General features: G+C 38.9%; 1 protein-coding gene across 1 annotated transcript in view; it reads right to left on the bottom strand.

The window, feature by feature from the left end:
• The window catches only part of SAP30 (Sin3A associated protein 30), a 100850-nt gene that overhangs the window by 30329 nt on the left and 56254 nt on the right, over positions 1 to 14267 (bottom strand). Inside the window, exon 7 of the transcript XR_005020247.1 lies at positions 6686 to 6722. The gene's annotated coding sequence lies outside the window, so the exon portion shown is untranslated. The remainder of the gene's footprint in view (positions 1 to 6685; positions 6723 to 14267) is intronic.

The raw sequence follows: 14267 nt of genomic DNA, 5'->3' as shown, positions 1-14267 counted from the left end.
AAAAGTTCTTCCCCAGGAGAACTTTTGGTTTGGGGTCTCAGCCCCTGATGGCATGGGAGTGATGGCACAGAAGTGGCAGCAGAGGTATCAATACCTAGGCCTGCTCTACGTGTAACGTTCTTGAATTGTCTGGGAAACGCTTGAGAATGCTCAATAAATACTGCCTACTATTATTACAGCCATTGGGAAACACCCTCTTAGGTCCCAGGAGAAGATGCAGGGGTGGGGAGGGGAAGGCAGAAAGCAACAAGAGAAGAGATATTCTTATTATTCCAGGGGTGGACTGGCACTGGAGGGCTTACACAGTAAGATAAAAGATTGGTGAGACATGTTGGTTTAAGGAATGAATGCCGCAAATCCAGCCTTTTTGCGCAGCTCATCGGTCTTGGGCCAATGGAAAGAAAGAGCACAGAGAGCTATGATCACAAAGGACCAAGGCCTGGAGACACAGTGGCCACCATACTTACTCCTTCGGGGAAGTAGGAGAGATTCAGTAGATGTGTGAGAGACACAGAAATGGATGTCTTTTAAATTAAGTGGAGTGAAGTAGTATGACTGCAATGGAAAACTACTGGGAAGCCAGCTACCAATTAAAACAACCAGAAAATTCCTTGCTGCTGAATGAAACTCAAGAAAAACATACTGTGATCTTTTTGAACAGCTTATGCCTTCTGAGTTTCTGGCTAAACCCTCCTAATGAGTAATGAGAAGTCTTTTGGAAAATGGAAAGAATGCTCCAGGACCAAAAAAAGTTAAGTCGAAGTGGTGGTCATGAAATTGGCAACTCACTGATAACTCCTTTTTTTTTTTTTCTTTAAAATATACTTCTACTTCTGGGTTTACTTATTGTTACAGAACCATGCAAGTATTTCCACAGCAGCAAATTTTTGTCAGTTCAGGAGTCATGAAGTGTATATGTAATTTTCTTTCTGATGATTGGCACAGGAATGTGGATAATGGGCAGAAACAGAAGATGACTGACAATTTCTACAGCAGCTTGTCTGCTTTGTGAAATCAAAGTGAGGAGCCGCACACGTTTCTTAGGCTCAGTGTGTACAGAAAATGGCCTTGGGTATGATGGTCCAGAAGCCCGGCTCCGTATCAGCCGCTCCTTAGGGCGCTCTGTGCCCGTCGTGTGCACCCCGATCTCCTGACATATCCCAAGTTTACGTTACTAAGGAGGCGACTGTAGGTTAGTAGAAGAAGCAGCTAAGAATATTTGTCATTTTTCAGAGATATGTTGACACAAAATGGAGATACCTATTTGTGGTAGAGTGAACTGTTACCCTGTAAACTCTTTATATCACTGTTTTGCCTTCCTGAGAAAAAGATACAATTTTTATCTTGTTAAGAAATGAGACATATAACCAAATAGCTAAATGATTACAGTATGAAACACCACCAAGCACAGCTAAATAAGCCGTTCATGGTGTCCTCCGATGCCTAAAGTTTTTGTGATCTGCTCAAGTTTTACCCTAAAGCCTCCCCTAATTTGAACTAACTGTGTGTGAAGTTCCCATCAGCATGATTACAGCCACAGCAAAATATTATAAGGAAAATGTTACCAAAAGAGAAATAAAGAGAATTACACTATGTGAAAGCATTTATTCACATTAAAGGGGAATATAAATATAAGGTTTTCTTGTTAATAATTTGAATTAAATTTCAAATTTATATAATTTCCCCAGATTGCCTAAAATTTAACTTTTTTAGCAAAATTTTTTTCATCAACTATACAAGTTAATGTGCTAAATTGATCAGGGAACTGAAACGGTTAAGCAACTCTTCTTGGGAACTTTATTTCATTTCAATTAAAAAAGTATGCATGGGTCCAGCTGGATTACTGATCTCCAAGAAAACGATCTGGACATCTAGACCATATGGGAACTTAGATTTGCACATTCTGGATCAAGTCTTACCTTTGTATTACATCTTCAAAGGACTTTCACCAGGCAACAATGTTGAGTAAATCAAGTTTGTGACTATCAAGTATATTATTAAAAATATTTAAAAATTAATGAAATCAATTTTAAAGTGCACAATTAGTACTTTAATAACTCAGATGATTTTTTCTTTCCAACCAACCTAATGTCATGAGGTTCATGGTAGCTTCCCCTTAACTTTTTGTGAAGTAAACCATGATCACTCAGGGCTTCTTGACAGTAGCTAAAACCAACATCGGCACAAAGGTGAAATGTGATCCTCTGAGCCTGCTCTGTATAAAACAGGGTAAATTCTGACCCTACACAGATAATCTGGACTTCAGATAATCTCTGACAGGTAATTTTTAATTGATTGTACAGAGTTGTAATTGTGATAAGTGGATTTAACTTTCAAAACAGAAAATGAAAAGCCAAGATATTGATAAATAATGATCTGTGTCCTATACGGTGACATTTATGATGAAACCTTATCAATTCGAGTCATTAGGTAAAGCAAAATGTCAATTTTCTTGTCACTTTTCAAATGGTTTTCAACATCAGATACTTGGAACCATAATACAGAACCCTCCTATATAGAAGTCAACTGTTTAACAATTTAGAATTGCTGTTTTCCTTCATTATCCCTACAACAATTCTCCTTCCTTTTGACCTTTTTATTTCTAAAGATGTGTCCTTTGATGGTGATAAATGGAATGGGATGAAATTCAAATGAACACTTATACTCATGGCAATTCTGGCAAAAGTATGGATGGGGAGGGGTGGGAAGTGTTTTGCTACAATTAGCACCAAGTATATGTCCGTGAACAGAGATTTCTCTCAATGAATCCTTAATTAATTAATTAATGAGGGACTCAATCAATTTCTGCCTTCTGGCCATTATCACATGTAATCAGAACTTGATTGTAACTATAAAACCATGTGAAACTACCAGTAACCGCAAATTATATTTTAAAAAATTAATGGGAGCATAAATGCCCACTCTAAACGCACATGTGCTTTATTTTTCCAGTCTCACAAAGTATTTGAAAACCACAGCTGTTGATAATGCTTTAGATTTGCCAGATCCTGTAACAGTGCACTTGTTTTGCCTTGAACATGGCATTTGTAGCGCATTAAAGTTTGGCAAGCTTAATCTTTGCTAACCACGGGCAAATGGGAACACGCTACAAAATGTAAAAATACATTTCAGCCAAAGCCATTATCAAGTATATGTTTGTTTGGATTTGACGAAGAACCTCTAATTTGTTCACGCACACTTGGCATCTCTACATTCTGTGTACCGATTATGCTTGCGATGAATATATCACATGCCTAATAGTCAAAGAAAGCTCTAAGCAAGGGAGAGGAGGAAAAGAGAGGGGAGAGGAAAGAAGTCCTATTTCACTTCTGTTGGAGTGAGGACGCACCTCCATAAACTCTTGGGGGGAACCCTTCCTGTGGCTCCTTGTCCCCCTCCCCCGCCTGATGCCCCACACTGAAAGTATTCTTGAGTAGTTGGCGAATTCTCTTTCATATCATCACATAGGAGAATCTACCCTTGCATTTATCTGGCTACAAGCCTCATAATAGAATAAAACTATGTTATCTGGCTGTTTACCAACACAGAGCTCAAGAAAACCATCATCTCTGATATTCAAACATAATGAAGTTCCTCAGTCTGGCAATCCACCCCAACCATAGAGGCAGAAGAGGTATAGGTGGTATATGATATTGGCATTACTGTCCTTCCTGTTTTGTTCGCCACTGATGGAGACAAAGCCAGAGCAACATGTGCTGCAGGACGGAGTTTGTGACTTAGTCCCAGGCCCTCCCCAAGGGCCATCACAAAATACTTCCATTAAACTCCCACTATTGGCTACCTTTCCCATTGATTCACCACAAAACCTTTCAAATAGGGCATCTCACATTTGTCTCATGACATGTGTCAAGTAGAATCAGTAGAAGTTATGTGATTACAATATTCATCGCACAGACTCTAAAGGAAAGGTCAGCTTCACAGCAGGACCAAAATTAACGCCCGTTCCCCTAAGCTCGCCATCCACGCCTACCTTTCAGTGTCTCGTGACAGGAACCACCTTCTAGGCATCCTTTTTCAGTGCCCAGTAAGTGGACACGTGATATGAATAAACACCAAACACAAAGGTACCCACATTCTGCGTTTCAATTGGATTTAGCTCCACAGAGGAAATAAAACAAATCAACCCCCTGGAACAAACCAAAACAAAACAAAGAAACAGATCCTTTTCCTAATGGTCATAGACTCCCTCACTCATTTATTCAGTAATTTTTGAGCTTTCACTAAGTGCTAGGTGCTATCTTTGACACTGTTCACTTCAGGCACAGTGAATGAGATGACCTGTAAAAGTATTTAGCTCAGTGCCTGGTGTGTGAGAGGCAAGCAACAAAATTAGACCTCCTTCCTTCTCAAATTTTTATCCTTGAACTCATAAATCATATGCAACCTGAAGAAAACGATTTGCTTCCAATCCAGTCTCATCATCCCTTTAAATCTGCCCCCCGTGCAGTTACACACTATGAAGTTTAGCATGAGCTATTGAACCAGGGAGAATAAACCACCTGCAGGCAGAATCACGGCTTGTGATTCCATTTTTTGTTGTAATAGAGGAGAGGAAAAGGTCAGTGAAGTGTTCCAGTATTACTAGGCTGTATCTGTAAACACACATGCACACATACACAGACACTTTTGGAAGGTTCCATTGTTAATCTAGGCAAATAGCTTTGCAGTTGCCAATAAGCATTTACTATCCTCTCTGATTGTGTGACTGAATTTAACTTTTATTTACAAGCAACTTATATAAATAGACACAACCTTAAAGCCGACACTTTCTGCGCCATCTTGCATCCTATTTGCCATTTTTTTTTCTTGGCTCCCAAGACTAGGTCATAGATGGAGGAGAAACCAATCTGAGACATCATCAGTTTTTCACTTTCAGCAGTTTTTATGATATATGCCAAATGCCACCATCAGATTGATCATTGCCACATCGCAACCCACACTAATCCCCGAGGCATCCACAGTGAACAGACCCTGACATAAAACACATATAAAAGTAGTTGCAGGTCCGAGATATTTAAAGAACTCATCTATGACCTCTACTGGTCAAGCTAGTAAAACACAACAGCTACCATGATTTCAGAAGTGTTCTCCTATTTTCATTCATTCATTTAACAGGTACTTTTTAGCACCTACTACGTGTCAGGCACTGTTTAAGGAAGGACAACGACGATAAACAAAACAGACAAAAAAAAAAAACCCCTTCCCTCCTAACATTCAGCTGGGCAGCATTTAAACTGTATGCATTACAAATAAGTTAACTGTATTTTGGAAGGTAATAACTGCTTTTAAAAAGAAGAAAAAGTAAATCAAAGGAAAGGGAATCAAAAGCACTGAGGAGGCGGAGCTGGAGAAGCAGGCTGCAGACTAAGTTGGATCCTCAAGTTGAGTGTCAGTGCCGGGGCAGAATTAAGCAAAGACTCCAGGGGGGCGAGAACCTTAGCAACTTCAGACCCAACACACAGGCTCTTAAATTCGTTAAATCAGACATCACCCTGGGAGCAGGGTTCTTTTTCACCGTTTCCGGAGAGATTTTGGAGTCAGTCAGACTTGTGTTCAATCCTGTATGGGTCAGCTTTGCTGCAGCAACAAACAACCCCAAATTCTCATTGGCTTAAAGCAGGGGTCCCCAACCCCTGGGCCACCGACAGGTACTGGTCCGTGGCCTGTTAGGAACCGGGCGCACAGCAGGAGGTGAGCGGCAGGAGAGCGAGCGAAGCTTCATCTGTATTTACAGCCGCTCCCCATCGCTCGCATTACCACCTGAGCTCCACCTCCTGACAGATCAGCGGCAGCATTAGATTCTCATAGGAGTGCGAACCCTACTGTGAACTGCGCATGCGAGGGATCTAGGTTGCACGCTCCTTGTGAGAATCTAATGCCTGATGATCTGAGGTGGAGCTGAGGTGGTGACGCTAGTGCTGGGGAGCAGCTGCAGATACAGATGATCATTAGCAGAGAGGTTTGACTGCACAGAGACCATAATAAATGAATTGCTTGCACACTCGCATCAAAACCCTATCAGTGAGTGGCAAGTGAAAGGAAGCTCAGGGCTCCCACTAATTCTGCATTATGGTGAGATGTATAATTATTTCATTATATAGTACAATGTAATAATAATAGAAATAAAGTGCACAATAAATGTAACGGGCTTGAATCATCCTGAAACCAACCCCCACCCCGGGTCTGTGGAAAAATTGTCTTCCACGGAACTGCTCCCTGGTGCCAAAAAAGTTGGGGAACGCTGGCTTAAAGGACAAATATTTATTTTTTGCTCATGTTTCACAAGGGCTGCAGGCTAACTGTGGGTCAGTTGTGACTGACAGGCTTGGCCCTGCTCCACATGTGTCCTATTCCAGGGGCAGGGCTGGAGGGACGGTTACCCTCTCAGTTATGTTGTCCCCACAGAGGAGGTCAGGGCTGAAGTGCACCTAATCGCACCACGGAACTTAAAACTTCTGCTCTCATGGGGTACCGATCAATTTCATTCACGTTCCATTGACCAAAGAAAGTCGAAGTGGCCAAGCCCAAAGTCAGTGAGGGCAGGGGAGTGAGTGTATATGTGGCCCAGACACAGAAGTATGGCAAGGGCACGGAGGGAGTGAATAATTGTGAACAAATAATACAACGTAACTATAATGAGTCACTCAATCTCTCTGAACCTTACCTTGTCCGTCGGTGAAACAGGAATAAGAACAGGCTACCTGTGAAGAATAAATGAGATATTATAAATGTATTCAATACAGTAACTGACTTATAATAAGGGATCAATAAAAGTTAATATCCTTTTGTTGTCTTCTTCCAAAGGTGGTATCATCACTCTGGCCCAATTCCTTTCGAGGCTTAAGAAGGCATGGGGCTGAGGTAGGAGGGTGTCGGGGGGGATGTGTTGGAAAACTGAGGAGCCTTGGACTGAAATGTGGATTCAGTTCTTGCTCTAAATCCTGGATGAATTACTGATCTATATAACAAGGCATCTGTCTAAATGATCTCTAAGGTTCCTTTCTGGTGCTAAAGATCCTCAGTTTGGGATAAAACACAGTGGGTTCTTCCTTTTACTCTAGAGCCACTGCTGCTTAGTTCTAACACCAGGTGGCGCTAGAAAACAACTTAATGGAAAAGGACAGAGGCTTTTCTGGGGTGAAGGTTGGAGAGTCTAGAAAGTTACTATTTTCTTCTTATAGATTGTTATAAAGCAGAACTCCTGCAGCTGGTAGTTGCTCAGAAAGCACCACTTTGAGGAAACAGCACCCAGAAACAAAATGCTCACTCTAGTCCTAGGACCTCAGGCTTTGGGAAAGGACGCCAGGAAATTGGGGACTGCCCCAGACAGTTCAGTTTCTAGGCTTTGATTTTGGAATAGGGGAGCTTCTCTATTTTTGAGCAGAAGCATGAGGTAATTGGAGCCGTGCTCTAGGATGATACATCTAGTTGCCATGTGATGGGAACAAGGAGTGTCTGGCACAGGGGAGGATTGTTTACGAGACTCTTATGACAGAAAAGAATCCATGTACACGGGTCTGAAATAGAAGAGTGGGGACTTCCCTGGTGGTCCAGTGGTTAGGACTTCGCGCTCCCAATGCAGGGGGCATGGGTTCAATCCCTGGTCAGGGAAATAAGATCCCACATGCCACGTGGCATGGCCAAACGAAAGAAGAAGAAACAGAAGAGTGGGAGTGAGCATAGCAATGGGTGAGATGTTACAGCAACAGAATCTCTAGAACTTGGCAACTATTTAAATAAAGAGGCTTCAAGTAGGATAAGTCATTATGAAAGACGACTCCTGGATAAGTAGGAAAATGTTGGGGCCACTGACAGAAAACACATGACTTTGGGTGGCAGTATTACTGTTACTCCTGCACTTCACATGTACACCCAGAAAAAGGAACCATGAGGGCTTCTCCCTCATAGGTACTGAGGAATCCCCGGTGCACGAGCTTTGGTCCTAAAAGGGCCAGACTCGGTCTTTTCTCAAGAAATGTTTTCTTACACATGATTTTATTTTACTTACAAAATCCAGAGGCATTTCTCTGTTGATAATGGGGACAGGAGATGTATGGGAAATCTCTGTACCTTTCACTCAGTTTTGTTGTGAGCCTAAAACTGCTCTTAAAAAAAAAAAAAAAAAAGGAAATCTGTTTTTTAAACTCTTGGCAGATTCTGGGAAGATGGTGCAGTAGGAAGCACTAAGAATCTGTCTCCCCCCACAACCCAGACAAAAATCACGCTGGCAGAAATCTGTCTGACGTAACTATTGTGGAACTCTGGACAGCTTACTGAAGGCTTGCAATGTCCATGGGAAGACTTGGACTGTTCATTTTGGCCAGTTTCAGCTCTCAGCATAGCAGCAGCTACCCATCCCCAACCCCATGGCAGGCAGCTGTGCATGGTTCCCAGAGCAGCTTTGCACAGCTTGCAGGAGCCTGGGTGGGCAAAAAGGACATCAGTGATCTGTGCTCTGGTCACTGGTCACTGCTTCTGATCACAGAGGGGCAGACAAAGAGGCAGTGCCCATTGTTGTAGCCCCTCCCCCACTAATGCAAGTCCCTCCTCATCTGGCTGAAGTGACAGCCAGGAGATTTAAAGGGACAGTGCCCTTTTAAAACCCCCTTTATTTTTCTTTTTCCCCTTTTGGTAGTCAGATATTAAAGACTAGACTATTAAAAAATGACTGCATATATGGGGAAAATTAAAAGTGACTGGGCATGCCCAGGGAAAGTCTCAGAAAAGACCTAAGAATACCTTAAGTTTACACCTGAGACACCCTCAGCTAAGAGACAGTCTATGGAATCAAAAAACAAAAACAATAAGCAAACACAGTAACAAAAAACAGCAAACCCTGGGAGAAGGCAGAGAATATAATTTCCAGAGTTACCACGTTACTAGATTCAAATGTCCGGTTTTCAACCCCCAAAATCACAAGGCATACAAAGAAACAGGGAAGTATGGCCCATTCAAAGAAATAAAATAGATAGATAGAGACTGTCCCTGAAAAAGATCCAACAGAAGAAATATTAGACAAAGACTTTAAAACAGCTGCATAAAAATGTTCAAAGAACTAAAGGAACATGTGGAAAAAGTCAAGAAAACAATGTATGATCAAAATGAAAATATCAGTAAAGAGATAGAAAATCTTAAAAGAGGTCAAAAGGAAATTCTGGAGCTGAAAAGTAAAATAACTGAAATTAAAAATTCACTAGAGGAATTCAAATGCAGATTTGAGCAGGCAGAATAAAGAATCAGCAAACTTAAAGAAAGGACAAAGGGAATGATCAAGTATGAGGAACAGAAAGTAAAGAGACTGAAGAAAAGTGAACAGACCTAAGGGACCTGAAGTACCAACAAGCAGACCAACACCACACAGTGGGAGTCCCAGAAAGAGAAGAGAGAGAGAAAACAGTAGAGAGGATATCTGAAGAAATAATGGCTGAAAACTTCCCAAACTTGGTGAAAAACATGAATATAAATATCCAACAGGGGACTTCCCTGGCAGTCCAGTGGTTAAGACTCCGTACTTCCACTGCAGGGGGCATGGGTTCAATCCCTGGTCAGGGAACTAAGATCCCACATGATGTGTGGTGTGGCCAAAATAAAAAATTAAGAAAAAAATATCCAACAGGCTCAATAAGCTCCAAGTAAGATGAACTGAAAGCCAAAGAAAAAGACAAAATCTAGAAAACAGCAAGAGAGAAGCAAATAATCACATACAAGGAATCCTCAATAGGATTATCAGCAGATTTCTCATCAGAATCGTTGGAGACCATAAGGCAGTGGGCTGATATAGTGAAAATGCTAAAAGAAAAGAAACCGTCAACCACGAATTCTATGTCTAGCAAAACTGCCCTTCGAAAGTAAGGGAGAAATTAAGACATCAAGATAAAAGCGAGAGAGTTTGTTACCAGTGGACCTGTCCTGCAAGAAATGCTCAAGAGTCCTGCAAGAAATAAAGACACTAGAAGCCATAACAGTAACTCAAATCTATATGGAGAAATCAAGATCTCAATAAAGGTAAATACATGGATAATTATCAAAGCTAGTATTATTGTAACAATGGTTTGTAACTCCACTTTTTGTTTTCTACATGATTTAGGAGACAACTGAATTTTAAAAATATATTAGTTTATGTTTTGGGGCACACAATGTAGAAAGATGTAATTTTATGACATCAACAGCTGAAAGGGATGGGGATGGAGCTGTAAAGGAGCAGAGTTTGGGTACGTTATTGAAGTTAGGCTGGTATAAATTCAAACTATACTGTTATAACTTTAGGATGTTAAACGTAATCCTTGTGGTAACCACAAAGAAAACAGCTACAGAATATACACAAAAGGAAATGAGAAAGGAATTTAAACATCTCACTATAAAAAATCAACTGAACACAAAAGAAGACAGTAACACAGGAAATGAGCAATAAAAAAGCTACAAGGCATTTAGGAAACAAATAGCAAAATCACAGAAGTAAATCTCTCCTTATCAGTAATTACTTTAAGTGTAAATAGTTTAAACTCTTCAATCAAAAGACAGAGATTGGCAGAATTGATAAAAACACATGATACAACTATATCTATGAGACCCACTTTAGATCCAAAGACACAAATAGAGTGAAAACAAAGGATGGAAAAAGTTACTCCATGCAAATAGCAACCAAAAGAGAGCATGGGTGGATATAAAAATATCAGACAAAATACTTAAAATTGAAAAAGTTTACAACAAAGAAAGACACTGTATATTAATAAAAGTTTCAATAAAGCAAGAAGATAAAACAATTATAAACATTTGTGCATCAAAATACGTGAAATTAAAACTGACAGAATTGAAGGGAGAAATAAAACAATTTTACAATAATAGTTGGATGCTTCGAGATCCATTATCACAATGGATAAAACAACCAGACAGCACCTTACTGTACAGCAGAAACTAACACAACATTTTAAGTCAACTATACTCCAATAAAAATTTTATAAAAAACCAAAAAACCAGACGGAAGATAAGAAAGGAAATAGGCACTTAACAATACAATAGATCAACTAGATCTAACAAACACAACAATAGCATGCATATTCTTCTCAGGTGTGCATGGGCTATCCCCCAGGATAGAATACAGGTTAGGCCACAAATGAAGTCTCAAATTTTGAAAGATGGATATCATACAAAATACCTTCTCCAACCACAATGCATAGAAGTTAGAAATCAACAACAGAAGGAAAACTAAAAAATTCACAAAATTGTGGAAATTAAACAATACACTTCAACAACCAATGGATCAAAGAAGAAAATACAAACGATATTAGAAAATACTTACAGACTAATGAAAACAAAAACACAACATGCCAAAACTTATGGGATGAAGTGTAAGTGTTGCTAATTGGGAAACTTATAGCCATAAACACTTACTTTAAAAATATGAAAGAACAACTCAACAAAAAAAAACAACAACAAAAAAAAACAAAAAAACCCCAAAAAAAACCCAACCCAGTAGAAAAATGGGCAGGAGACTTAAATAGACATTTCTCCAAAGAAGGTCAACATCACTAATTATTAGAGAAATGCAAATCAAAACTACAATGAGCTACCACCTCACACCAGTCAGAATGGCCATCATTAAAAGTCTACAAATAACAAATGCTGGAGAGGGTATGGAGAAAAGGGAACCCCCCTACACTGTCAGTGGGAATGTAAATTGGTGCAGCCACTATGGAGAACAGTATGCAGGTTCCTTAAAAAACTAGAAGTAGAGCTACCATATGATCCAGCAATCCCACTCCTGGGCATATATCCAGACAAAACTCTAATTTGAAAAGATACATGCACCCCTATGTTCACAGCAGCACTATTTATGATAGCCAAGACATGGAAACAACCTAAATGTCCACTGACAGCTGAATGGATAAAGAAGATGTGGTATATATATACAATGGAATACTACTCAGCCTTAAAAAAGAAAGAAATAATGCCATTTTCAGCAACATGGATGAACCTAGAGATGATCATACTAAGTGAAGTAACTCAGAAAGAGAAAGACAAATACCATGTGATATCACTTATATGTGGAATCTAAAATATGACACAAATTAACTTATCTACAAAACAGAAACAGACTCACAGACATAGAGAACAGACTTGTAGCTGCCAAGGGGGAGGGGGTGGGGGAGGGATGGACTGGGAGTTTGGGGTTAGCAGATGCAAACTATTACATATAGAATGGATAAATGACAAGGTCCTATTGTATAGCACAGGGAACCATATTCAATATCCTGAGACAAACCATAGTGGAAAAGAATAGAAAAAAGAATGTATATATATATATATATGTATAACTGAATCACTTTGCTGTACAGCAGAAATTAACACAACATTGTAAATCAACTATATTCAATTAAAAAAACAAGAAAGATGGGACTTCCCTGGCGGTCCATTGGTTGAGACTCCGTGCTTGCAATGCAGGGGGCACGGGTTCAATCTGTGGTCAGGGGAAATAAGATCCCACATGCCACACAGTACAGCAAAAAAAAAAAAAAAAAAAAAGATATCAAATCAACAACCTAACTTTATAACTTAAGGAACTAGAAAAAGAAGAACGAACTAAACCCAAAGCTAGCAGGAGGAAGGAAATAATAAAGATTAGAATAGAGATAAACAAAACAGAGAAGAGAAAAACAATAAAGAAAGTCAATGAAACCAAAAGTTGGCTCTTCAAAAAGATCAACAAAATTGACAAACCTTTAGCTACTGGACTACGAATAAAGGACAAAAGAATCAAATTACAAAAATCAGAAATAAAAGGGGGGGACATTACTATTGATTCTAAAGAAAGGAAAAGGATGTAAGAGAGTACTATGAACAATTATATACCAACATGTTGCACAACATAGATAAAATGGACAAATTCCTAGAAACACAAAACCAACCAAGACTAAATCAGGAAGAAATAGAAATGTGTATAGACCTACAATTAGTAAGGAGATTGAATTTTAAAAATCTCCAGACAGAGAAAAGCCCTGGACCCAGCTGCTTCACTGGCAAATACTACCAAACATTTGAAGAACTAATATCAATCCTTCTTTTAAACTTTTCCAAAAAATCAAAGAGGATGGAACACCTCTTAATTCATTCAATGAGGCCAGAATTACCCTTACACCAAAGGCCAGATAAAGACACAACAATAAAACTACAAACAAATATCCCTCATGAACATTGATGCAAAAATCCTCAACAAAATGCTAGCAAATCAAATTCAACAACATATTAAAAGGATCATGCCCCATGACCAAGTGGGATTAATTCCCAGAATGCAAGGATGGTTCAACATACAAAAATCAATGTAATACACTACATTAACAGAAAGAAAGAAAAAACATCACACATGATCATCTCAATTGATGTAGAAAATGCTACTGACAAAATTCAACACCCTTTCATGGTAAAAAACATTGAAAAAACTAGGAATAGAAGAAGAAAACTACCTCAACACAGTAAAAACCATATACAAAAAACCCAGAGCAAATATCGTACTCAATGGTGACAGACTGAAAACTTTTCCTCTAATATCAGGAACAAGACAAGGATGCCTGCTTTCACCACTTCCACTGTACATAGTACTGGAGTTCTACCCAGAGCAATTAGGTAAGAAAAAGAAATAAGAGGCATCCAAACTGAAAAAGAAGAAGTAATATTATCTCTGTAGATGACATTATCTCACATATAGAAAACCCTAAAAGATTCCACACAAAGAAAACTATTAGAACTAATAAATGAATTCAGCAAAGTAGCAGGATACAAAGTCAATACATAAAAATTAGTTGCATTTGTATATACTAAAAATGAGCAATCTAAAAAGGAAATTACAAAAACAATTCCATTTATAATATGGAAAAGAATAAAATACTTAGGAATTAACTTTACCAAGGAAGTGAAACACTTGTTCAATGAAAACTATAAAACATTGCTGAAAGAAATTACAGAGATAAATAAATGAAAATAGATCCTACATTCACTGATTGCGAGACCTGATATTGTTAAAATATCAATATTACCCAAAACAATCTACAAATTAAATGGAATCCCTATCAAAATCCTAATGACATTTTTTTTTGCAGATATAGAAAAATCCCATCCTAAAATTCATAGAGAATCTCATGGGACCTTGAATAATTAAAACAATCTTGAAAAAGAAGAGCAAAACTGGAGTACTCACACTTCCTGATTTCAAAACTTACCACAAAGCTATAGAAATCAAAACAGTGTTGTAC

This window comes from Balaenoptera musculus, chromosome 6, assembly GCF_009873245.2.
Source record: "Balaenoptera musculus isolate JJ_BM4_2016_0621 chromosome 6, mBalMus1.pri.v3, whole genome shotgun sequence".
NCBI classification, from domain to species: Eukaryota; Metazoa; Chordata; class Mammalia; order Artiodactyla; family Balaenopteridae; genus Balaenoptera; species Balaenoptera musculus.
This window is presented reverse-complemented; position numbering and strand designations above follow the sequence as displayed.